The sequence below is a fragment of the Chlamydotis macqueenii genome, chromosome W, assembly GCF_036417535.1.
Source record: "Chlamydotis macqueenii isolate bChlMac1 chromosome W, bChlMac1.mat, whole genome shotgun sequence".
NCBI classification, from domain to species: domain Eukaryota; kingdom Metazoa; phylum Chordata; class Aves; order Otidiformes; family Otididae; genus Chlamydotis; species Chlamydotis macqueenii.
In genome coordinates this window covers 45308810-45336185 of record NC_141592.1, presented here as the reverse complement: position 1 = coordinate 45336185, position 27376 = coordinate 45308810, and the positions used below count along the sequence as shown (strand labels likewise).

General features: G+C 44.5%; 1 pseudogene; it reads left to right on the top strand.

Moving 5' to 3' along the window:
* The window catches only part of LOC147596740 (NAD(P) transhydrogenase, mitochondrial-like), a 99573-nt pseudogene that overhangs the window by 7597 nt on the left and 64600 nt on the right, over positions 1–27376 (top strand).

The following is a 27376-nucleotide window of genomic DNA, read 5'->3' as shown; positions in this document are numbered from 1 at the left end:
TCTTACAGGCAGCTTCATTACTTTCTCACAAGTGGCTTCAGTGATGTCCTTGAGGCCTGCTGCTCACAAACATAACAATTCCATTCGGTCTGGATTGTTCACTAAGTGCCCCTGGTACTCCAGGTATCCAACAAATCCCCCTTTTGGTTTTGAACAATCCAGACCCACTTATGCGCTAATAACAAAAAATCAATGGCTGCTAGATTCTGCAAAAATATCATGACGCATACTATCCATGTCTTCTAATAATCCTGATAACATGCTAGAGGTTAAATTCATTTGCTTTTGTGCCCAACAAGCTAATTTATTTAAGTTAACTAAAGCTTTTTGCAGTTGCTGCCCAAGGAACAAATAAAGATAATGCTATCCGCTCAGCTGTACCCAACAGGGTTAAATTGCTGTCACAATGGGGAGTCAATACTTTTAGCGATCTTCTTGCTCGAGTATGATTCCATAATGTTCTCATAGGTGGAGCAAACATTATCAATTTTCCAAAATAACATGGTCCTCCTATGGCCCTTTTTGGTACTCCTGACCTTATTTTACTACAATATCAACTAGGTTCATGTAGGCCTCTACTGAATCTCCCTTTTTTTTTTTTTTTATGAGCCAGATTGTCTGTATTGAGTTGTCAATCATTTTTTGCAAGCATGGTATGTTATGCCTAGTGTGATGCCTAGTATCACAATTCCGATTTTAACCAAGGACAGCAACCACCCAGTTATTCCACACACAAGCTTAGTTAATAAAATTACTGATCACACGTTATACATATTCATGATTACGAAGCAAAGCTAAGTTTCACTACCTTCTAGTAATTGTCTACTATAACATTTTTCTACTATTATAGATATAACAACTCCAGTAACTTTCTTATCTATAAGAGCAATTACTAGTTTTCTGCAGGCCTCTGTTGAAACAAGCCATAAATTCTGCTAACAATGTTTTGTATCTTAAAGCTTCCCTTCTCATTCCATGGCTTTCTTCCTGAGAGCATGATTGCATTCCTCCCCCAAGGTCGGTGTGCTTTCACTGACACCGTACTGACTCAGCGACATACCACATCTCCCCCTTCTTTGTTTATGAGAAGAGGCTTGTTTCAACGCTTTATCTATTAAAGTCTGCACACATTTTAAGACACAGAATATAGATCAAAATACATATATAAAAGGAATGAATAAGCATCCTACAGCTATTAGTAACAAGCTTATATCAATCCACCAAAAAGATTTCTGAATATATCAAAACTGTCACTTTGTTGCTGTTTTTGTACTCCTTTTTGCAAGTTTTGAATACTTTTGTGAATAGATTCCGAATGATCAGACAGATTCATGCAGCAAAGCCCATCAAAATCCTGACAATCATGATTTTGTGCTAATAATAAAAAAATCTATTGCTGATCTTTTCTATTACCAACCCGACTTCGCCAAAGACACCGCCGAGCAGAAGGGTGATGATCAGCCGGGTCAGAGCAGAGAAGGGAGGCAGGCGCAGCACCTTCAGGGTGTCCCCTGTTGTAAATAACGTGTGCTCCGGGTCCCTCCTCTCTCTTCTGCTCCGAGCCACCTCTGTTTTTACCCTCAGCAGATTCAGTGAAAGAGTAGTGACTAGGTGCTGCTGCATGAGTGGCCAGCACATGCAACAAGGCCTGTCAAATATGTGCTCTGCAGGCTAACAACGGTTCTGTTTTGTAAAGTAGCATAGTATATAGAATCTACATCAGTTAACAGCGTTGATAGTGCCGATGCAGTTGTATTTATTTGCTTAGCAAGCCAACAGTCCAATTTATTTAGCGTAGTTAACGCCTAGGCACTTGCCACACCAGGTGTAAAGACTGAAGCAGCAATAATTTTACTTAGTTTCCAAATCTCTGTATTGTCTTGGCAACCAGATTCAATGCTATGTATGCTTCGTTTAGGTCTTTTATGCTGTCTGGATTTTGATATGTGCTCGCATGATTACATCATGCTGTATCATTGCAATGTATAGATCTTAAAGCATTTACAATCATTACCCCTCTAGAAACATTAGCTCTTGAATAGTTAAAAAAAAAATAGACAGAAGTCCATCTTTACTGATCCCAAAAAGTTTCATCTTTTATAGTTTTAGCACTCAGCACTTGTGGTTGCTGCTGTTTTACACAGAGTTGCCGTCCTACCGGTATCTGGCAGGTCAACCAAACATGTTCTGAAAGGCTTACCCGCAGATGATACAGACAGGGATCCACTTGTTTACTGCTCCTGGAAAGACTTCTATGACAGGGTGACAGCATCGGTGGACAAGGGACGAGCAACGGACATCATCTACCTGGACTTGTGCAAAGCTTTTGACACTGTCCCGCATGACATCCTTCTCTCTAAACTAGAGAGGCATGGGTTTGATGGACGGACCACTCGGTGGATAAGGAGTTGGCTGGATGGCCGCACTCAGAGAGTGGTGGTCAGCGGCTCAATGTCCATGTGGAGACCGGTCACGAGTGGTGTCCCTCAGGGGTCCGTGCTGGGCCCGGCCCTGTTCAACATCTTTGTCGGTGACATGGACAGTGGGATGGAGTGCACCCTCAGCAAGTTCGCCGATGACACCAAGTTGTGTGGTGCCGTCGACACGCTGGAAGGGAGGGATGCCATCCAGAGGGACCTTGACAGGCTGGAGAGGTGGGCCCATGCCAACCTCATGAAGTTCAACCAGGCCAAGTGCAAGGTCCTGCACCTGGGGCACGGCAATCCCAGGCACAAATACAGGCTGGGCGGGGAATGGATGGAGAGCAGCCCTGAGGAGATGGACTTGGGAGTGCTGGTGGACAAGAAGCTCAACATGAGCCGGCAATGCACCCTTGCGGCCCAGAAGGCCAACCGCATCCTGGGCTGCATCAAGAGGAGCGTGGACAGCAGGTTGAGGGAGGTGATTCTCCCCCTCTACTCTGCCCTGGTGAGACCCCACCTGGAGTACTGTGTCCAGTTCTGGAGCCCCCAACACAAGAAGGACATGGACCAGTTGGAGAAGGTCCAGAGGAGGGCCACGAAGATGCTAAAAGGGCTGGAGCACCTCTCTTATGAGGACAGGCTGAGAGAGTTGGGGCTGTTCAGCCTGGAGAAGAGGAGGCTCCGGGGAGACCTGATAGCGGTCTTCCAGTACCTGAAGGGGGCCTACAAGAAAGATGGGGAAAGGCTGTTTAGTAGGGCCTGTTGCAATAGGACGAGGGGTAATGGTTTTAAAATAGATGGGGGTAGATTTAGATTGGAAATTAGGATAAATTTTTTTACGATGCGAGTTATAGAACACTGGAACAGGTTGCCCAGAAAGGTGTTGGAGGCCCCATCCCTGGAAACGCTCAAGGCCAGGCTGGATGAGGCTCTGAGCAACCTGATCTAGTCAGGGATGTCCCTGCTCCTTGCAGGGGGGTTGGACTAGATGACCTTTGAAGGCCCCTTCCAACCCTAACCATTCTATGATTCTGTGATTCTATGACATAAGCGTATCCCTTCCCCCATGTTATAAGAGGGAACGGTCCTTCCACTTATACAAAGCTCGACTCAGACAGGAGTATCTGTTAACCATGTCAGGGGCAGGGGGGTGGGAGTGCCTGGCGGCGGCCGTGGCCCCGGACATATAAGAGGAAAGAAAACTAAAACCCGAGGTTTAAGACAAGAATAGGGAGAGATCCTTAAAGCCACCACTACAAGCAAAACAGACCATCACTAAAACCAAAGCAGGGTAATGAAAAAGGGAACAAGACAACCTCCCCCCACCCCTCCCTCTTCCCGGGCTTAACACCATCTCCACCTCCCTCCCCTGCTCCCTGAGCGGGACAGGGATGGGGGGCGGGGGGGCGGGAAGAGGGAATGGGGGTTACAGACAGTTAATCACGCTCCGCTTTATTGATATCAACGGTTTAACTGCTGCACCTACAGCAGCAGCCATGACTGTAGCCTTTTCTTGTTCTAACATTCGCTCGGCAGCTTCCAGCAGTTGCCCTGTACTAGATCCTTTTGGCAGCACACTAAGGGCTCTCTTAGTTTTTTTTTTTCATTAGCATTATTAAAGGCAAGCATATCTAAGAACTTTGCTTTCATGTCATCATCCAGATCAGGGTGACCCATTATTGCAGTGTGCAACCGATCAATAAATTTCCCATATGGTTCTGTGGGACCTTGCCTTACTGACGTAAAGGCAGGTCCAGACTTTTCATCGTGCACCCTAGCAAGCACTCTATAAGCCAAATCTTGGCCCAGTTGTAATACTTCAGTAGCAAATTGCGCTTGCCAATCAGATCGTGTGTAGGGTCCCGCTCCCATCAGCATTTGAGTTTGCACCCCGAATAATGGATCACCCTGTTGTCGAGGTGTTGCAGCTGCCCTATCACAAGCAGTCTGACAGTGCTGAAAAAACTGCAGCTGCTGTGACAGTAGCAAAAGCATCTGGACAATAATTCTAATATCATAAGGAGTTAACAACTGTGACAAAAAAAAATATGCTGCAACACAGACCGAGTATATGATGATTTTAGCACTGCACTGCACTTTTAGCTTCCTTCAATATTTTCCAGTCTAATGTTTTCAACACACTTTTCCCAGTATTATCAGTCACAACTGGAAATGCCTTGGGAAAAGACTGTCCTTCTATCACGGCATCTCGAATCACCTCTTTCCACTGCACTATCGGATTCAAATCCCCAGCCCCTCCCGGCGGCGTCCCTTGCAAAGGTGCAAAAAGACTGATCTCACCCGATGCTCCGTTCGGAACAAATAGGTTGGACGCTGGCAGGTCTCGATGTGGCACAGGCGAAGGAGTTGACAAATTTTCCAGTGACCCTTCTAGGCGAACCTCTAGGGCTTCCAGCCTTTTTAGCGTCTCTTGCAGCTGTGCGTCCTTCAAGCCGGATGAATGTTCATCCCCCTCTTCCTCACGCCATGGTGGCGGGGAAGAAGGTGGTAACGGGGGATAAACCGGAGCTGTCGGCGCTGGCGAAAAGGCTCGTGACTCTGAGCCTGCACTGGCGCAGCGTGGCGGGGTGCCTGGCGGTGGTACATCTGATGGTGGTGAAAAGCCTTTGGCAGTTTTTCCCTCTGGTGCCCGCATATCTATAGTTATAGGGGCTGTGGCTGCATTTCCTGGAGTCCTTGCTGGGGCTCGAATCCCCCCACCCTCAGCACGAGCCAGGGCGGCGGCAGGGCTCGTTAAACCCAAGAACAGCATGCTGGTAGCGGAGGTGGACCCGTCGGCTGGAGTTAAGGCCACAAAAGCAGATGTGGCAACTGAACGCTCGGCTTTCATGCTTATCAATGTTTCATTAATTAGCTTCCACACGGTGGAGATCCCTTACTTATTTCATCCCACAGCTTTTTTCCTATCTTTTCCCCTGTCGGGAGTTCAAAAGCAGCATCAACTGTGGGGATTAATTCCCTTTTCTTTGCCCACTGCAGCAAAGCTTCTATGATGGCCAAGTCATAACTCAGTCCTCTCATAGAGAGCATAATAATTCTAGGGCTACCTCCTTTTCCATTATTGCCGGCAGTTTCACAATTGGCGCTCCCTGATTAAGGCACCCCTTTTTTGCAGCTTGTCCTGTAGCCCTGGCAGACGGCGAACCCCTGTTTCAACGGTTCAGGCTCCGGATCGTCGCATCTGAAGGACAAATGCGTAGTCAATCTTGCCCCCCGGTCACTGCTCCTGGTGCTTCTCTGCATCCGCTGCTCCGATAGCAGTGTCTTCTAGTAAGTCCCTGTTCGGGTGCCATTTGCGAGCGACGGAGGAACGTACGACAAAGACTCAATATGAGTAATAAGCATAATTCGATTTATTAGTCCCGGGTGCGCATATTTATATTGCTAAGATAAAATATGCCTACTAGTCATTGCATGATTGGCTTAAGCTCTAATGGTTACATTTGCATATCCCTCCTACTTGCAGTTAGCTAACCTGGAAAGTCCCGTACTTTTCATGTTTTCACTTTCTCAAAGTTGTTTACGATCTTCTTCAAGGTTGCTTCGTTTACTTTCTCACAGGAAGCTTCATTACTTTCTCACAGGCGGCCTCATTATTTTCTCACAGGTGGCTTCAGTACTTTCTTACAGGCAGCTTCATTACTTTCTCACAAGTGGCTTCAGTGATGTCCTTGAGGCCTGCTGCTCACAAACATAACAATTCCACTCGGTCTGGATTGTTCACTAAGTGTCCCTGGTACTCCAGGTATCCAACAGAAGAGTGTATGCTAGCCTCAGCTTCCCACACCTTCTAAAAGCTCAAGAGTCTGATAGCCAGGTATACTCGCATTTATTCTTTAAACAGTGTGGATATATTATGTTACATCTTTATGTAAATGTGAACCTGGGCATATTACTTGCACAGCTAGCTAGCTCTGAGGAAGCTCGCTTTGCTCCTCTGTCATATAGAATGTTGCCTCCAGTGCACGTCCTCCAGAAGGACTGAGAAGATGTCAAGCACTGGGCAGGATAATCTCTTACCTGGTTGTTTTAAGAAGCTAAATTCTGAGAGAATGGTAGGATTTGGAGAGGACAAGCTCTTGCACCAGTATGATCTCCTCACTCTGTAGGCTTGTTGCTAATAGCATTTAAGGTGTTGGGTTTGATCATGTTGAATTTTGTAACTGTTGTTGTGTTAGAGCTGCAGGTGTTGTAGTTTAGCCCTGCTCAGGACCAAGCTACGCAGTCTCTCACTCCCCCCACCCTCCAAGGGAATAGGAGGAGATGATATAAGAAAAAAGGCTCGAGGTTTGAGATAAGGACAGGGAGAGATTCTTAAAGTTACCATTACAGGCAAAACAGACTCGACTTGGGGAAAACTATTCGTTTATTATTAAAACCAAAGCAGGATAATGAGAAAGAGAACAAGATAACTTCCCCCTACTCCTCCCTCTTCCTGAGGTTAACTTAATTTCAATTATCTCTGCCTCCTTCCCCCTGCCCTGAGAGGCACAAGGGGGAAGAGGGAATGGGGGTTATGGTCAGTTCATCATATGTAACTGTCTGCCACTCCTTCCTCCTTGGGGGAAGAACTCCTCACATTCCTCCTCTGCTCCATCATGGGGTCCCTCCCACAGGCTACAGTCCTTCATAAACTGCTCCGGCATGGGTCATTTTTCCATGGGGTGCAGTCACTCCAGAACGGCTGCCCCAGCGCGGGCCCTCCATGGGCCAGTCTCCTTTAGGCATCTGCCTGCCCCGGCGTGGGGTCCCTCCACGGTCTGCAGGTGAACATCTGCTCCTCCATGGGCTGCAGGGGGACAGCCTGCTTCACCATAGTCTTCACCACAGGCTGCAGGGGAATCTCTGCTGGGAGTAACATTACTCCTCCCTCTCCTTCTTCACTGACCTTGACATCTGCAGCTATTCCTGTCACAAGAAATTATTCACAATCAGGCTCAGGCAGATGCCTCTCAGGTTCTCTTCACATCTCCTCTCTCCACTTCTTGCAGCCAGGCTGAGCCCAGATGACTCCTTGGTGGGAGGCCAGAGGTTAAGGGCCACAAGTCTCACAAGGCTCATGCTTCGGCTTCTTCACATCTTCTTTCTTTTTTTTTTTATTTATTTTATTTTTCCCCTTCTTAAATACGTTATCGCAGAGGCATTATCAGGGATCATTCCGCCACCAATTGGCTTGGCCCTGGCCAGTGGTGGGTCTGCCCTAGGCCTGGCTGAGTCCACTGGACAAAGGGTAAATTTCTAGCAGCTTCTTGCAAAAGCTGCCACCGTAGCCCCCCCTGCACTAAACAAAACCAACACAACAGGTTACAGTTTTAGCTGGAGTTAAAAACAGAAAGAAATTAAACAGTTTGGATATGTATTTCCAGAAGTATGTATTGGAAGAGATGCTGCTTCTTCAGAGATTGAACTAATCCTTAATATTTTACTTGATTTTATTTTTTTTTTTTTTCCCAGGGTGTTACACACATTGGCTACACAGATCTGCCTAGCAGAATGGCTACTCAGGCTAGTACTCTGTATTCCAATAATATTGTCAAATTCCTAAAGGCTATTAGTCCTGACAAAGAGAACTTCTACTTTGATGCAAAAGATGAATTTTATTATGGGACTCAGGATCATGTTATTAGAGGAACTGTAGTAATGAAGGTTAGTCAGTAAATATTATCTTCTTAATTTGTGAGTACATCCTTTTACATTTATCAGTGCTATCTCTTTAAAATGCATTCAAAGATACAGCACGCCAACTGACTTCAGAGGTGGCTTGATGGAGAATGTGTGTGTTCGGATTCAGCTGACTGTTCCTCTGTCCCTTTTTGTGAAGGGAAACCTCTTTGCTTTTGTCTTCTTGTCAAGGTTAAACAAATACCTAATGTGTCTACTATTGAAAAATAGGGAAAAGGTTACATTTGCATGTTGTATTCATGTGATAAAAGCACAGATATTTAAAACATTTTTGAAACATTACTACAGGACCAGAAAAACATTTTAAAAAAAGTTTCTGTTCTTAGAAGAGTAACTTCAGAAAAAAAAACCTGGTGGAACTAGAATATGCAGGATAATTTCATAGAATCATTAAGGTTGGAAAAGACCTCCAAGATCATCAAGTCCAACCGCCAACCCAACACCACCATGCCTACTAAACCATGTCCTGAAATGCCACGTCTACGTGTTTTTTTTAATACTTCCAGGGATGGTGACTCCACCACTGCCTTGGGCAGCCTGTTCCAGTGCCCAACCACTCTTTCAGTAAAGAAGTGTTTCCTAATATCCAATCTAAACCTCCCCTGCCACAACTTGAGGCCATTTCCTCTTGTCCTATCACTTGTTACTTGGGAGAAGAGACTAACACCCGCCTCCCTGCAACCTCCTTTCAGGTAGTTGTGGAGAGCAATGAGGTCTCCCCTCAGCCTGCTCTTCTCTGGACTAAACAATCCCAGTTCCCTCAGCTGCTCCTCATAAGACTTGTTCTTCAGACCCCTCACCAGCTTCATTGCCCTTCTCTGGACACTCTCCAGCAAGCTCTATTAGGAAATAGTAAAATACAAACTTGGGATATGGGGCAGTATGGGCTCTCCTTGTGCAACTATTAGGAAATAATAATCTGCAGATAAGATGTATTCACTTCTGTTGAGTTTTGCTGGATAATGTTGCCAAGATTTTGTAATACTTATTAATATCTACTCTGAAGGAGGCTTGCATTGACTTCAGCTCTCTCAGACCACTGAAGTGGTGTGTACAACTTCTAGGTCTGACAGCTCCAGCAGTTGCTCGTCTAGAGGCCTGGAGAACAACAAGAAATGCGAGACATTATGTCTGGAATCTTGCTGAGGTCTGGGCAGGCTCTGATTACAGTTCAGATCTGTAGCAGAACTTGCTTTTATCCAAGACTCTGTTTTATTTTGGATAAATATTTTCCATTTAAGGAACTTTCCCTTTTTGTTTTGGTTCCCGCTTTCAAGCGCTGTGCTGTGTTTCCGCCAGGTGCTCTTGGACACTGATATTAAATCTTGTCTGAAAAACGTGTAAACTAGTATGGTTAACTTGATATGGCTGTACTGTTCATCCAGCCTTGCAAACTTCTGCTGATGTAGGAAAAAGGAAGATGTTCTTGTGGCATGGCTCTAGGGTCCTAAGACTTACCAGAGTTGCAGGATTAAGAAGAGTAGACTCCTTGAACTATAAAGCATCTGCAATGTTAGGGATAACTATAAATATCTCTTGTCGGATTGCAAGGTGATTTTCCCAGCACCTCCACCAAACAACATTCCTCAAGTAGCCCCTGTAAAGCAGAAGACTATAGCAGAGCTGGAAGTGGAAAAAGCAGCTACTATTACACCTCTTTGAAAAACTATGACTAGTGCATCTGTATACACAGCAGGTAGGCAACTTCCAGAGTTGGAGAATTGGTGGAGTGTTCCTCCTTTGGCTAATACTTTTCAGTGACTCCTCATTTTACTAGTTCAATTTAATAACTGACTAGTGTATCCTAGTGCAAAATAAGTGTAGTGTAATAATTGCTTTTGAGAGGGGAAAATAAAATTTTAGAAGTTTTATCCAAAAGTATTTACATGTCAAACAGGGCTGATTCATGCTGTGTGCATGTATGTGTGTTTGGCTTGATTTAAATATCAGTAAAATACTTAGAATTCTGAAGGACTCCTGGTAGGGACTGTACTCATACTTTGCAGCAGAATCAATTTAATGCCACTGCTTTCTTCAGTCTTTAATGTATTGTATGAGACTTAAATGCCCACAATCTACTGAAGTATTGGGAACAGGACATTGTCTTGACAAATAAATATTGACTCTTCCTGTTATTTGGTATTCTGTGTGCATCAGAACTTCTGCATGAGGTAAGTAATGAATTAAGTATTTTAACCTCTGTTCTTCATATTCACTCTTTGAGTCTTTCAAGTAGTATCTCAACATGATTGTGACTCTTCTGTATTTTTGCTATAGAACAGGAATATGACAGGAGCCAGTGTTGGGGTAGAAACCTATTCTTGCTGCTTTGTCTGCATACATAACAAAGATGTCGGTATTATATTTATGAATTTATTTTTTGTTGTAAAAGAACCACTAGTACTTACAGAGCCTTGTAGTTGACAAAGATGATACAGCTGATCTTGAAACAAGTCCATGTGCAAAACTCCTTTTTGCTTTTTAGCTCAATACTGGACTCCTGTTGTACAGAGTTTAAATGTAAGAATTGAAAAGTTATAGAAAAGTTTTGCTGTGCTTTTCTTCTAGGTTTAGCAGGCATATTAGGACTGGGCATCGTAGCTCCTAATACTTCTTTCACACAAATGGTGATGACATTTGGCCTAGCTGGAATAGTGGGGTACCATACAGTATGGAATGTGATTCCTGCTCTTCACTCTCCACTCATGTCAGTGACTAATGCTATCTCAGGTAAGTTGCTGTTATACAACTTCTTGTTTTCTATTTGAAATAAACACCACTCCTTTTACTTGAACTTTAGACAGAAGTCTGCTGATATGCCTTTTAAAATGCCAAAGAGCCTAGTACTACTTTACATCTCTGAGTTGTCCTTGCTATTTATGAAAGTAACCTGGAACATACTCTTTCCAAGAATATGTTTTTTTCCAAAGGCAAATGTGGTGCTGTATATATACATATATTATTTTTATAAGTAATTTTCAACTCTTAAACTGTTTGCTTTAAAGTTTGTTTTACTTGGAGTGCTGCAGTCTCTCCTTTCATACAACACATCTTTCCTCCCAAAATGTTGCCCTGAAAATAACTTGTCTTTCATGTTTTCTGCTTTCTGTTTTTTCCTCTCCTCAAACTATGTGTTTTGAGGAAGGGAAAAAAGAAAAATTTCCTAATAGTGACCTGTAAGGTTCATAACCTTATAAATATGTAAGATTTTATATATCTATGTGTATATATGTGACAGGTCATGGGTCTGATCTATTTTGACTATTAAAAGCAAAGTTTCTTTTATCAAACAAGTACTTAGAGGCTGACTCTGTGCTTGAGGCACTGTACTTCAAAACTACATTCATATACTTTTTTTTTTTTGAAACATGTTTATATTGCTGAAAAAATCGTAGCAGTCTTTGTTTAAATAGTAATGTGTAGAGTAGGGGTAAAAACTTGAGTTGACAGGTAGAAGGAAACTTGCTCTAGGTATAGAGCCTTTTAAGGTTCAGTAACACTTTCTTTTCCCCTTTTAAATAGAACTAACTGCAATTGGTGGACTGGTATTGATGGGAGGAAACTGTCTCCCTGAAAACACTCCTCAAAGTCTAACAGTGCTTTCAACCTTTATCTCTTCAGTCAATATTGCAGGTATGAATGTTAGTGGGGTTTTTTTTTTGTGTTGTGTGTGGTGTGTGTGGGGGGGGTTTGTTTTGTTTTGTTTTTCTGAGGCTAAGAACTTGTGTAGTTCTTTTAATTCTTCTAGCTCTTACAGTGTGTAGATTCCAGAAATATTCTGGGAATAGAATCTGAGAGCATCCATCAAAGAAAAAAAAACCACAAACCTCCAAATTTCATGGTAGTTACTGTATCATCTGGTTCACACACTCTGTGGTGTAACCTTTTTTAGGGAAGCATTTAAATGTGCATTTTTCTTTTACAGTATCCTTTGGGTGATGACTATATAAAATAGCTTTTTCCTGTATATCCCAAAATGGTACTTAATTTGTCTTTGTATTCCTTTTCCCACTTGAAAAATATACTAGTGGCATAGAACAAAATTCTACTTGCTCTATCTTAAAAAGTCACAGCTTCATGAATAAAAAAAGATGCAAAAGTGAGCAACGTGACTTATAAATACTTTTTTTTTTTGCTAGAGTAGACAGGGAAAAGAGCATAGTCATAAACTAAGCTGTACCCTATAGTCAGCATAGAGTATGGAGCCAGAGTATGTCCTCCAGGCTTTGATAAATTCCCTCCAAAGGTTAAAAAAGGCAACAGAATCTCACCCTGATTACACCTTTGTTTCCTGGTGGTTTTCCAGCTTACTAGCTTTTCAGAGGCTTTATTGGTGTTAATTGTTAACTTTGTGTGGTAATATGGTTTAACCAAGTATTTCTCTTATAGCTTAGCATATGCTTAGATGTTTTTAGATTTTTTTTTTTTAAATTGTTGCTTTCTTTTGGCCAGGTGAGTTTTTAGTTACACAGAGAATGCTGGATATGTTCAAACGTCCCACAGACCCTCCTGAGTACAACTACTTGTACCTACTTCCTGGTAGTGTATTTGTAGGAGGTTATGCAGCTACTCTCAATGGCAGCTATAATATTGAATAGGTAAGAAGATAACTTTGTGGTTCTCAGCCCACTGTTCACAGCAAAGTATGCTTCTTCACTGCTTACTCTGTTAAGGAATAAACAGCAAATTAGCCATTATCTTTTAATCAGCTATCTATTCCAACAATGCCAATATGAAGCCAATATGTATGCCAACAATGCCTATATGATACCTCAAATGCTGAATCTGCAAATTTTAAAAGCTTTAATTTCCCCCCTCCCTCCCCCAAAGCAGCAGATACTTTGTTATTTATTGGACAATTTTCCTAAATTATAGCTTAAATATTAGAGCGACTGTAGAAACCAGTCTTTGATTTAAATGTTTCTGAAAGTTTAACTTGGAGTGACAATTAAAGTAGGTATGACATCTGAATGGGATGAGATTTCAGCACAGAGGGATGTATAGGGATTGTACCTACAGTACCTTTTATGGTAGATGGACTTCTGTTTGCATTTGTTTTAATAGTAAGAAAAATAAATGTATACTGCCTTCTGTGTTTGGGAAAAGTGAATCCAAGCATAGCTTTATCCTGGGGGCTTGCAATACATTGAGATTTTTATTTTTTTTAGTTATCTAGACATGTATAGCTCAGTTCATTTAAGCTTGTTTATACTTTTTGAAAACAGGAGTTCAAATGCACCATAAGCAAATTGCGAAACTATTCCTATAACTAACAGGACAGTTTAGCTTTGAGATTTTACTAAAGAAAAACTTGCTTCTGAACTGATGAGGAAAATTGACTTGATGCAAGTTTAGTATTCACAGTGCAGATAAACCAAGGTCATAAAGTGGGGGAAAAAATTTAATAGATATCACATATTAATTGGCCAGAATCACATCCCATACAATTTCTCACAGTCAAGAGTTTGACTTCTACTTCAGTTAAGAACAAGCCATCTGGTGACTTACACACGTCCTGGAGAAAGTTGCCCTTTTGTGTAATAATCAGAAAGATTTTGATAATGATTATGCACTTTGTGCCTCTACTTCATGTATGCTTATTGATGTTTTTCTTATTTTAAAGATGATGTATCTGGACTCAGGCTTATGCTGTGTTGGTGCCCTGACTGGTCTGTCCACCCAAGGAACAGCTCGTCTTGGAAATGCTTTGGGTATGATTGGTGTTGCAGGAGGTTTAGCAGCAATTCTTGGAGGCCTTAAACCCTCACCTGAATTGTTGTCACAGATGTCAGGTGCAGTCGCTCTCGGTGGTACCATAGGTATGTGTATGATACTATAAACTAACAATATGTGCTTTATACCTGCATTTATGCAAGCTGTATATATGCAAAATATTGTATAGGTCACAGGCAAATTGATTAATTTATATTTATGGCTTGCTTATGTTATTTTGCAAGTATGTGAACAAAGAATTATAAGTCCCAGGGCTTTTATTAATGCATCAGGATGTGGTAAAGAATGGGCACTGGTGGAAAAGCAGGAGCACATCACCTCTGTTAGGGAAACTGGATATGCAGAGGTGAATGAACTTGCCCAACGTCATACTTCTGTTCAGTTGCTGACTGAATGCTGCCAAATTAACTTCTTCACACTGTACTTTCTTAACAGAAAATGTTGAATTTCTCAATATTTAATGAAACTTCTAAGAACATGATATGATTTAATCTTCTCTCTAATTTCCATTATATCCTCATTGCACAAAATACACATATACAGCTTTCAGTTAAATGCCATAGCAATTTCTAGTGTAGAACAAATTTTTCCATTGGAACAGGTATGTGTGTGCATGTATTCATTGCACAGTGAACTACTATATATAAATTTCTAGCTGCACAGATTAGTTGTGTTTCGTAAGACTTCCCTCCTGTCTTCAACTCTCAATAGGTTTGACAATTGCTAAATGCATCCAAATTACAGATCTGCTTCAGCTAGTGGCTGCTTTCCATAGTTTTGTTGTTTTGGCTGCTGTGCTCACCTGTGTAGCAGAATACATGATCGAATATCCTCACTTTGCTACTGATCCGGCTGCAAACCTCACCAAGATTGTAGCATACCTTGGCACGTATATTGGCGGGGTGACTTTCAGTGGCTCTCTTGTTGCTTATGGAAAACTGCAAGGTGAGACCTTCTATTCAGAACTAAGTATTTGTTAACCCCCCCCCCTCCGATTTAGACTGCTGTGTAATTGGAAAGAAACATTGTATTTTACATTAAGTAAAAGTTTATATGTTTAATTCTTATGAGTGTACTTAAAAAAAAAAATCTGTTCTTGCTTGTGTACAGCTTTAGTTATGAATGGTTTGTTTTCAGTGCTTGGACATATTACTGCTATTAATTACCAAATCATATAAGCTTCCCTCAATTGATCTCATCTAGAAATGAGTGTTGCTTTGGTGGTGTTAAGACACTGTACCTGTGTTGGATACCTGGAGTACCAGGGGCACTTAGTGAACAATCCAGACCGAATGGAATTGTTATGTTTGTGAGCAGCAGGCCTCAAGGACATCACTGAAGCCACTTGTGAGAAAGTAATGAAGCCGCCTGTAAGAAAGTACTGAAGCCACCTGTGAGAAAATAATGAGGCCGCCTGTGAGAAAGTAATGAAGCTTCCTGTGAGAAAGTAAACGAAGCAACCTTGAAGAAGATCGTAAACAACTTTGAGAAAGTGAAAACATGAAAAGTACAGGACTTTCCAGGTTAACGGACTTTCCAGGTTAGCTAACTGCAAGTAGGAGGGATACGCAAATGTAACCACTAGAGCTGACGAGACATGGGCGGAGCCAGGGGGCACCGGCGGCCCGGCCCCTCTCCCCGTATAAAGCAGGCCCTAGGGAAAGCCTGCAACTTGGAGCGTGGCAAACAGGACGGGCAAACAGGGTGTGGCGCGTCAGCTTGTGGAGGAAGGGCGCGTCAGCGAGGGCGCCGCCCAGGGGCACTTGGTGTTTTACGACTCTCAGGGCAACGTGGCCAACACCCGCCTGAGAACAAAGGCTGCAGCTCCGGCAGGGAGGCCTGCACCGGCACCCCCTGCGGCGGTCGATGCCTCCGTGCAGACGGAGCAGCTGAGGGGAGAGGCTGCAGTGCAGACCTCGGGCTGCAGGCAGTGCCTGGACCCTACTCCCGGGGCAGGCGGCAGCCCTGACTGCAGAAGGTGTGCCCAGGTGGAGCAGCTCCTGCGGCAGGTGGCTGAACTGCAGGAGGCAGTCAGGAGGCTGCGGGACATCAGGGAGGCTGAGAGGGAGCTGGATACTTGGTTCCAGGCACAGGCTGCACCAGAACTGCAGCACCCAGTGAACCAATCAACCCCCCCCCGCACTGACACGTGAGGTAAGCAAGCAGGCAGAAGATGCCACTGAACGGAAAGCTGCAAGGGCAAGGCGCAGGAGGAGGAGGAAGAAGAAGCAGCTTCCCCAAAACCCTGAGATGCCCCTGCAGAACCACTTTGCTGCTCTGCAGACTGAAGAAGTAAGACCCAGCACCGCAGGGGAGGCATGGGAGCAGTGCGAGGTAGCCTGACCAGCTTGTGTAATAACTAGCGCTACCAAGAAAAAGAGACGAGTGGTAGTAGTGGGTGACTCCCTCCTGAGAGGTACGGAGGCACCCATCTGCCGACCCGATGCGGTCTCTAGGGAGGTATGCTGTCTCCTGGGGGCTCGTATCAGGGATGTCACTGAGAGACTACCTAGCCTCATAAGGCCCACAGACTATTATCCACTACTGGTGTTTCATGTGGGGGCTAGCGACACAGCTGGCAGCAGCCTGAGAAACATCAAAAGGGATTTCAGGGCTCTGGGTTCAACAGTCAAAGATTCTGGGGTGCAGTTGGTATTCTCATCAATCCTCCCAGTGGAAGGGCAGGGACCTGAAAGGGCCAGATGTATCTGGCAGTTCAACTCGTGGCTCAGGGAGTGGTGCTACAGCCAGGGCTTTGGGTATCTAGATCACAGGGCATGCTTTGAGAAGCCCAGGCTGCTAGGGGCGGATGGCATGCACCTAACCGATAAGGGGAAGAGTGTGTTTGGACAAAGGCTTGCCAGGCTCATCCGGAGGGCTTTAAACTAGTGTTGCTGGGGGAGGGGGAGCACAGTTCAGCCCACTGCTGTCAGCATGGTGCCAGTGCCAGCACCGAGGGTCCAGCAGCTGAGGAAGGATTGCAGGTAAGTGCAAATGAACTTAAACTGCGGTCCAATAGAACCCCTGTCGCTCCAGCCAGCAAGTCGGCTTTGTTGGGGGCCCAGCTGAAGTGTCTCTACACCAATGCACGCAGCATGGGGAATAAACAGGAAGAGCTGGAGATGCGTGCACATGAGCAGGGCTACGACCTCGTTGGCATTATGGAGACAAGATGGGACGACTCGTATGACTGGAGCATCAACATGGAGGGGTATAGGCTTTTTAGGAAGGACAGGAAGGGGAGATGAGGAGGGGGTGTCGCTCTCTATGTCAGCAACCAGCTGGAGTGTGTGGAGCTCCGCCTGGGGATGGAGGAGGAGCTGACAGAGAGCTTATGGGTCAAGATTAGAGGATGGGGACGGATAGGGGATGTTATGGTGGGGGTCTGTTACAGGCCGCCTGGCCAGGAAGACAGAGCAGACGAAGCGCTCTATAGCCAGATAGGAGCAGCCTCACGGTCACAGGCCCTGGTCGTCATGGGGGACTTGAACCACCCTGACATCTGTTGGAGAGACAACACCGCAGGGCACAGGCAGTCCAGGAGGTTCCTGGAATGCGTGGACAACAACTTCCTCCTGCGGGCGATAGAGGAGCCGACAAGGAGGGGTGCCATGCTCGACCTTGTGCTCACCAACAGGGAGGGGCTGGTGGGGGATGTGAAACTAAAGGACAGCCTTGGCTGCAGCGACCACGACACAGTGGAGTTTGAGATCCACGGGGCAGCAAGGAAACTACATGGCAAGCTCTCTGCCCTAGACTTCAAGAGGGTGGACTTCAGCCTCTTCAGGGACCTGATGGGCCAAGTGCCATGGGAGGCGGCCCTGGAGGGAAGAGGGGCCCAGGAAAGTTGGTCTATATTCAAGGAGCACCTCCTCCAAGCTCAGCAGAGGTGCATCCCGATGAAGAACAAGTCGGGCAAAAAGGCCAGGAGGCCCACGTGGATGAACAAGGAGCTCCTGGACCAACTGAAAGTAAAGAAGGAAGCCTATAGAGGGTGGAAACGGAGACAGGTAGCCTGGGAGGACTACAAAGAGGCTGTGCGAGTGGCCAGGGATAAGGTAAGGAAGGCCAAAGCCCTGGCAGAACTGAATCTGGCCAGGGATATAAAATGCAACAAGAAGAGCTTTTATAGGTACGTAGGGGACAAAAGAAAGTCCAGGGAAAATGTAGGCCCCCTCCGGAAGGGAACTGGTGTCCTGGTTACCCGGGACATGGAGAAGGCTGAATTTTTTTGCCTCAGTCTTCACTGAGAAGAGCTCTTGTCCCACCACCCAAGCTGTAGAAGGCACAAGCAGGGACTGTGAGGATGAAGAACCGCCCACTGTACTGGAAGAGCAGGTTCGGGAACATCTGAGGAACTTAAAGGTGCACAAGTCCATGGGACCTGATGAGATCCATCCGTGGGTCCTGAGGGAACTGGCGGATGAAGTGGCCAAGTCACTGGCCATCATATTTGAGAAATCGTGGTGGTCTGGTGAGGTCCCTGATGACTGGAAGAGAGGGAACATAACCCCCATTTTTAAAAAGGGGACTAAGGAAGACCTGGGCAACTACAGGCTGGTCAGCCTCACCTCTGTGCCTGGTAAGGTCATGGAGCAGATTCTCCTGGAAACCATGGAGAGCAAGGAGGTGGTTGGTGACAGCCAACATGGCTTCACCAAGGGCAGATCGTGCCTGACCAATTTGGTGGCCTTCTATGATGGGGTGACAGCATCGGTGGACAATGGACGAGCAACTGACATCATCTACCTGGACTTGTGCAAAGCTTTTGACACTGTCCCGCACGGCATCCTTCTCCCTAACCTAGAGAGACGTGGGTTTGATGGATGGACCACTCGGTGGATAAGGAGTTGGCTGGATGGCCGCACTCGGAGAGTGGTGGTTAACGGCTCAATGTCCATGTGGAGATCGGTCACGAGTGGTTTCCCTCAGGGGTCCGTGTTGGGCCCGGCCCTGTTGGACAACTTTGTCGGTGACATGGACAGTGGGATGGAGTGCACCCTCAGCAAGCTCGCTGATGACACCAAGCTGCGTGGTGCCATCGACATGCTGGAAGGGAGGGATGCCATCCAGAGGGACCTTGACAGGCTGGAGAGGTGGGCCCGTGCCAACCTCATGAAGTTCAACCAGGCCAAGTGCAAGGTCCTGCACCTGGGTCAGGGCAATCCCAGGCACAAATACAGGCTGGGCGGGGAATGGATGGAGACCAGCCCTGAGGAGAAGGACTTGGGAGTGCTGGTGGACGAGAAGCTCAACATGAGCAGGCAACGTGCCCTTGTGGCCCAGAAGGCCAACTGCATCCTGGGCTGCATCAAGAGGAGCGTGGCCAGCAGGTCAAGGGAGGTGATTCTCCCTCTCTGCTCTGCCCTGGTGAGACCCCACCTGGAGTACTGCATCTATCTCTGGAGCCCCCAACACAAGAAGGACATGGACCAGTTGGAAAGGGTCCAGAGGAGGGCCACGAAGATGCTAAAAGGGCTGGAGCACCTCTCTTATGATGACAGGCTGAGAGAGTTGAGGCTGTTCAGCCTGGAGAAGAGGAGGCTCCGGGGAGACCTGATAGCAGTCTTCCAGTACCTCAAGGGGGCCTACAAGAAAGATGGGGAGAGGCTGTTCAGTAGGGCCTGTTGCAATAGGACGAGGGGTAATGGTTTTAAAATAGATGGGGGTAGATTTAGATTGGAAATTAGGATAAATTTTTTTACGATGCGAGTTGTAGAACACTGGAACAGGTTGCCCAGAGATGTGGTGGAAGCCCCATCCCTGGAAACGTTCAAGGCCAGGCTGGATGAGGCTCTGAGCAACCTGATCTAGTCGGGGATGTCCCTGCTCCTTGCAGGGGGGTTGGACTAGATGACCTTTGAAGGTCCCTTCCAACTCTAACCATTCTATGATTCTCCTGCATGGTATGTGTCAATCTCTGGATATGCGTTTGACTGCAGGTATCTTGAATTCTGCATCACTGCTCTTGCCTGGTCGACATACATTGAGTGCAGAATTGCTAGCTGCCAGCATTGGAGGAGTGGTTCCATACATGATTGATCCTAGTTATACTACGGGAATTACTTGTTTAGGTTCTGTCTCAGCTCTTTCAGCCTTAATGGTAAGTTGGGGAATTATAGGAGGTGAAACAAATTGAATAAGCAGTTAATTTTTCAGCTTTGTAAGTTTGCTTTTGGTGACTGTATTTTACCATCCTGAGTCACTGTCATTGTAGTGTCTTTATGTTTACTTGCAGTAGAAAGTAGCAACTGACTTTCCTAAATATAACTATTCCAAAGAACAGGCATGTATGCATATCATTAGTTTTTGCAGCTATGACTTAATGGAGGATTTTGTATGATAAACTTGTATTTTGAAAGACTTTTTGGAAAGTTCATCCTTAAAATACTTATAAAGGCACTGGATGTACAGATTGTCACGATAACTCAATAAGATTATAGCTATGTGTAACTTCCCTCATTCACTCACACCAACTGTTGCAAAATTTACCCTACATATTACCATTCTGTAAACTGAATCTTGCAAAGTCTGTTCAGTATGAATACTTTACTGGTATGAACAATTTCATGGAGCTGGTGGAATGTTTTTGAGAGTACAAAAATATGTGACTAAGCACAGGATGAGGACAGTGGAGTGCCTTCCTATCCTCTCTCAGAAGGCAGAATCAGTAAGTCAAATCCTCAGGCCACAGCTTGATGTCTCCTACATTGAAAATACTTGGAGTGGGTTATTAAGTAACTTCTTATTTATTTTTTTAATGCTGCAGGCAGACTGTTGTCTTTGCATGTTCTCCTTAGTCATGGCTTATAATGAAGTGTATATTTTATTTCCTTTTCCAGGGTGTCATTTTAATAGCAGCTATTGGAGGTGCTGACATGCCTGTAGTTATTACTGTCCTAAACAGTTATTCTGGATGGGCTTGGTGTGCTGAGGGCTTCCTACTGAACAACAACTTGCTGACCATTGTTGGCGCACTCATTGGCTCCTCTGGTGCCATCCTCTCTTACATTATGTGTGTGGTAAGAAGTGGGCAGAAATTGTGCTAATTTTCCAAGTAATGAGAAACCTTATTCAGCATGTTTGCTAGGTAGATAAGCAATCAGAAGACCAGACTGCTAGGTGTTTAGAGACTAGAAAATTCTTGATTGAAACTGTTTGACTTAAATGTCAGTCATCTCTCACTGTTTGAAGAGATACCCACTTCAAAACTGAGGAAGGCCTTTGCATTGACTTGGGCATTCAGGATTTGAATTCAGGCTCAAATAGATATGATTACTTGTGCTCAGCTGTCTTTTTAGTCATGCCACTCTCCAGTATTGTTCAATTTAAAATAAATTTAAAATTTATCAGCAGGAAATATTGTAAGTAGTGAGTTCCTTTAAAAAAACAAAATCAACAAACAAACAAAAAAAAAACCAAAACCCAAGAAAAAACCAATATGTTTGGTTTGACTAGAGAGTAGTTGAAAGCTTGTTTTTTTGAAGTATAGGAGAGTGTGCTACTTTCTTCAAAGCAGCTACTTTGAAGTACCACGGGGTGGCAGCAGGCTAGCATTAATGTATTGCTGATACTAATATTAGCGAAATCCGGAATAAAACTCCTTAACAGCAATGAGAAGTTAAGAAGCAGGCACTTCTTCATTGCAGCGCTGGGTGCACGGGGGATCGCTCCACCTAGCGTGCGCATCTGTTCGATCCAACAGCACAGGTTAAATACACACCTATTATACATATTCACTAGATTTCTGAGACACATTATACATAAACATTAACTTTCCTGAAAGTCATTATAATATTCCCCACTCACTTGCGCATGCTCAGTCTTTTGAGTCGAGGGTCTTCTGGTGGTCTTGGGGGTCATCAGAGCACCCCCTCCTCGAATTCGCTGGTTGAACCCCTCCTTAAAATCTCCATATAGGGTCTTGAGAACAGGGTTGTGTTGTCCTTGATTTTTCTGGCTCCAAAGTGATGGCTCAGGCCCTACTTCTACAGGTGGTGTTTGGGACCTACCATTGTTCTGCCACTCTTAATTACCCCAAACATGCTAGTCTAACTTCTAACAAACGAGATGTTGTAACAGCTCTAAGATTCCCATTCCCTCTAAGGACAAATAGATTTCATATAAAATTTAACCGATGTGACTACAGTTCTACAGTTAGCAAGAATCACCTCATATTGATATTTAATTTTCAACATTTATGTCAAGTAACACTAACATCTGTGTCGGAGCAAACTTGAGCTTCAACTCTCTGTGTAATCATATAGCATTATTAGTAATAGTCTCCTTTTTTCCTGGAACACTTGTACAGAAGTCTCTTGAAGATGGAGAAGTAATGACTTAAAACTGTTCACAGTGCAATAGCTGTCAACCTCCTCATTCTCCGTTGTGTAATTCTGTTTCACTTCTGCTCTTGGGTTTCTTGTATAATCACTGTTGCTATTCTCCTGTCTTGATGTTTTTCTACGGTCAGCCCTGGCTATCATCTTTTACTTCCTCTCTGCTGATAAAAAGTGTTGTTATCACATTAGGAATGTTCAGTATCATTAATTTCCATTTTCATCTCTCTTGAGGAACAATTTCAGACTAGCTTAAAAAAAGATTTTTGTGCAGCTTCATGGAGGTTCAAATGAATAATCCCAAGTATGAATTTTAAAGAATCCTCTTCTTTCCTGAACATTTTGTATCTCCTTATCAAAAGGAAATCAGATTATGTGGCTTATAGGATATCTTTTTGCAGATAAATATATTGTCATAGTTCAGCCCCGATCGGGACCAGACTACGCAGTCTCTCTCTCACTCCCCCCACCCTCTAAGAGAATAGGGAGAGATAATATAAGGAAAAACGGCTTGAGGTTTGAGATAAGGACAGGGAGAAAATCCTTAAAGTTACTGTCACGGGCAAAACAGACTTGACTTGGGGAAAACTATACATTTATTACTACAAACAGCAGGATAATGAGACAGAGAACAAGATAACCTCCCCCAACCCCTCCCTCTTCCCAAGCTTAACATTATCTCTACTACCTTCCCCTCCCGAGTGGCACAGGGGGGAAGAGGGAATGGGGGTTGCAGTCAGTTCATCATATGTTGTTTTACACTGCTGCTTCATGGTTGGGGGAAGATCTCCTCACATTCCTCCCCTGCTCTGTTGTGGGGTCCCACCCATATGCCACAGTCCTTCCTGAAACTGCTCTGGCATGGGTCATCTCTGCAACGGAGTTCAATCTCTCCAGAAGAGCTGCCTCAGCAGGCTCTCCATGGGCCACAGCCTCCTTCAGGCATCCACCTCCCCCGGTGTGGGGTCCTTCACAGGCTCCAAGTGGATCTCTGCTCCTCCGTGGACCTCCATGGGCTGCAGGGGGACAACCTGCTCCACCATGGTCATCACCACGGGCTGCAGGGGAATCTTGGCCAGGAGCCGCGTTACTTCTCCCCCTCCTTCTGAACTGACCTTGGCGTCTGCAGCCATTCCTCTCACAAGAAAAGTTCTTCACAACAGGCTGGCAGACGCCTCTCAATCTCTTCACATCATCCAGCTCATCTCCTCTCCACTTCTTGCAGCCAGGCCGGGCTGAGTCGGGCCCAGTCAGCCACCTGGCGAGAGGCCAGAGGGTGAAGCTTGCAAGGCCCATGAGGCCTGCTCCTCCCTCTCTGTGTCTCTGCCTCTGCTCAGATCCTTCACATCTTCTCTTTTTTTTTTTTTTTTTTTTTTTTTTTTTTTCCCCCCTTCTTAAATACGTTATCGCAGAGGCGTTATCACGGAACATTCTGCTACCAATCGGCTCGGCCTTGGCCAGCAGTGGGTCCGCCCTAGGCCTGGCCAAGTCCACTGACCAAAGGGGAGCGACTTCTAGCAGTTTCCTACAGAAGCTACCACCTTAGGCCCCCCCCTCAATAAACAAAACCACAACAATATATATTTGTATACAGTCAGCAATTTAGTCAATATCAGTAGAAAGATTATGTTATGGGGTAACACAGGTATGAAAAGTATGTTCTTTAAAGATCAAATTCTTGTAAGTCTTGATGAAAATATGATCTGTTGGATATGCATTTACCAGTAGGCATAGTCACTCTATGGCTTCATTTTTCTTTTACTGTCCACTTTTTATTGCTAGCTCCTCTCAGAACTCACAGAATTTTGAGATACTTGCATTTGTAGTTTGGCAGGATCTAGGTAAATAGGAAGCCCGGGGAAATAATTAGCAAAGTAGTTATGCAGTGATAGTGGCTTTCTTCTCTGTATTTCTCAAACTTCAGGAAGTTTACTTTTTGAGTAATATTGTAGAAATCTTGTGCTACTTCACATAAGCTTAGACAATTAAAGTTGATCAGCTATTAAAATTAAAATTATTTTGTGTAATTTCTAAATAAGCAGAATAACTTGTTTCTCCCCTAGTATTTTTATTTTCTGCTTTACTTCCTGTCGTAGTTCAGCCCCGATCAGGACCAGACTAACGCAGTCTCTCTCTCACTCCCCCCACCCTCCGAGAGAACAGGGAGAGAAAATATAAGGAAAAACAGCTCGAGGTTTGAGATAAGGACAGGGAGAAATCCTTAAAGTTACTGTCAAGGGCAAAACAGACTCGACTTGGGGAAAACTATTCATTTATTACTACAAACAGCAGGATAATGAGACAGAGAACAAGATAACCTCCCCCCACCCCTCCCTCTTCCCAAGCTTAACATTATCTCTACCACCTTCCCCTCCCACGCGGCACAGAGGGGGAAGAGGAAATGGGGGTTGCAGTCAGTTCATCATATGTTGTTTTATGCTGCTGCTTCATGGTTGGGGGAAGATCTCCTCACATTCCTCCCCTGCTCCATCATGGGGTCCCTCCCACGGGCCACAGTCCTTCCTGAAACTGCTCCGGCGTGGGTCGTCTCTTCCACGGGTGCAGTCCCTTCAGAACAGCTGTCCCAGCAGGCCCTCCACAGGCCACAGCTGCCTTCAGGCATCCACCTCCCCAGATGTGGGGTCCTTCACGGGCTCCAAGTGGATCTCTGCTCCTCCGTGGACCTCCATGGGCTGCAGGGGGACAACCTGCTCCACCATGGTCGTCACCACAGGCTGCAGGGGAATCTTGGCCAGGAGCCGCATTACTCCTCCCCTTCCTGAACTGACCTTGGCATCTGCAGCTGTTCCTCACAACAGGCTGGTAGATGTCTCTCAGGATCTTTTTTACATCTTATTCACTTCTCATCTCCTCTCCACTTCTTGCAGCCGGGCTGGACCGAGTCAGGCCCAGTCGGCTGCCTGGCAAGAGGCCAGAGGGTGAGGCCTGCATCTCCCCCTCTGCGCCTCTGCCCCCGCTCAGCTTCTTCACATCTTCTCTCCTCTGTCTTTTTTTTTCTGTTTTCCCCTTCTTAAATACGTTATCGCAGAGGCGTTATCACGGGACATTCTGCTACCAATTGGCTCGGCCTTGGCCAGCAGCGGGTCCGCCCTAGGACCGGCCGAGTCCACTGACCAAAGGGGAGCGACTTCTAGCAGTTTCCTACAAAAGCTACCACCTTAGGCCCCCCCTCACTAACAAAACCAGAACACTTCCTTTAATGGAAATCAAGGGATTCAGTATCAATGTCTTCAAGCTGTGTTTCAGGAGGAAAAAAAAATGTTGAAGAGTTTCAATAAACTCTACTTTAGATTGTTGCAACCTGTGCTAATCAAGAAACACTGTTCCCCCCCCCCCCATATGACTTTCATCTAAAGCAGTATATTTATTGAAGTTTATCTAGTACAGATTAAAAGGTGTTTGTGGAAACATTTTAGTGGTTGAAAACTTATCTTTACAACATTTCCAATTACTTTTTATGATAAAACTGTAGCTTAATTATCCAAAGCCTATCCAGATAATCTCTTAAAGCTTTTACATGAGTTGATAAAATTGGCCAACATATATTCAGATAATATCTTAATTTTTGCACTCCTATCAGTTTGATTTTTCCACCAATCCCTCTTTTGTGCCTGTTGAGGTGAGTTAAGGATGAAAAAAATTTAACTTAAAAACAAAAAAGCAAAGGCCTGTAATGTTCACTCATCCTATGAACTGTGACTTCTTTTAAAACACTAACACAATGTGACTTTTTCAGAACATAAACAAAAATTCTCCTAACATCTTTGTTGTGCTTATTTGCTAGATGCTGAATTTCACAGAATCACACAGCTTCTCAGGCTATATCAAAATCCTGTGGAGTTGCATGATTTGAAATGTCAGTGGAAAATGGACACTTGGAAGCATGGTTTTGTGTGGGTGTTTCTTTCTGCTTGTATGTGTGCCTTTCCAGATCCATTCTTAAATTTTGCTGTGGTTTCTGAGCTAGTGCAGCAGATGTATGACACACGTTTTGTTTAAAGAAGTGATTTATCCTGTTCATTTCCTGCTTCTAAAGTTTTGTTTACTGCAATTACAAGTTTAGCCTATTTCCAGATATTGCTTTGAGACCACACTCACAAAGACACATGCCAGTGTGTGTGGGAACGTAGTCACAGACCCCCGCTGCATGCTAAGCGAAAATCATTTATTGTTACAGCTTATGTGCTTACATACCCTCCGGTCGTCCAACCACCACCAGGTGTCCTTTATCTTGTTTTCCTTCTCTTGGAAAGTCCCTTGTTTCTCATTTCCATGGCTTCTGATACTCATCGTCCCCAACAATTCCCCCTTCTTGTTTTAACAGCACAGCATGTGCGCTTCTATCAAAAGTTATTGTGAGGGCTTCTTGCAGATATCGTAAAATACATGGGACAAGACATGCCATGGTCAACAATACTATAATTACAATAATGGCTTCTTTCAAGAGTAACATAATCCATCCTTACTCCTTCTTGTCCAATCAAGAGTTATGCCACACACAAGCTTAGCCAATAAAATTACTGATCACATGTTACACATATTCATGATTGCTAAGCAAAACTAAGTTTCACTACTTTCTAGTAATTTTCCACTACAGCATTCTTCTCCTATTACAAACATAACAACTCCAGTAACTTTCTTATCTACAAGGCCAGTTGACTAGTTTTTTTGCTAGCCTCTGCTGAAACAAGCCATACATTCTGCTAACAATGTTTTGTATCTTAAAGCTTCCCTTCTCATTCCATGGCTTTCTTCCAGCGAGCATGATTGCATTCCTCCCTCAAGGTCAGTTTGCTTTCACTGACACCGTACTGGCTTGAGAAATACCCACATCTCTCTCTTCTTTGTTTATGAGAAGAGGCGTGTTTCAACGCTTTATCTATTAAAGTCTGCACACATTTCAACACACACACGGAATACAGATCAAAATACATATATAAAAAGAATGAATAAGCATCCTACAGCTATTTGTAATAAACTTTTTATCAATCCACCAAAAAGATTTCTGAATATATCAAAACCATCACTTTGTTGCTGTTTTTGTACTCCTTTTTGCAAGTTTTGAATGCTTTTGTGAATAGATTCCGAATGATCAGACAGATTCATGCAATAAAGCCCATCAAAATCCTGACAACCATGACATTGTACTACTACTAA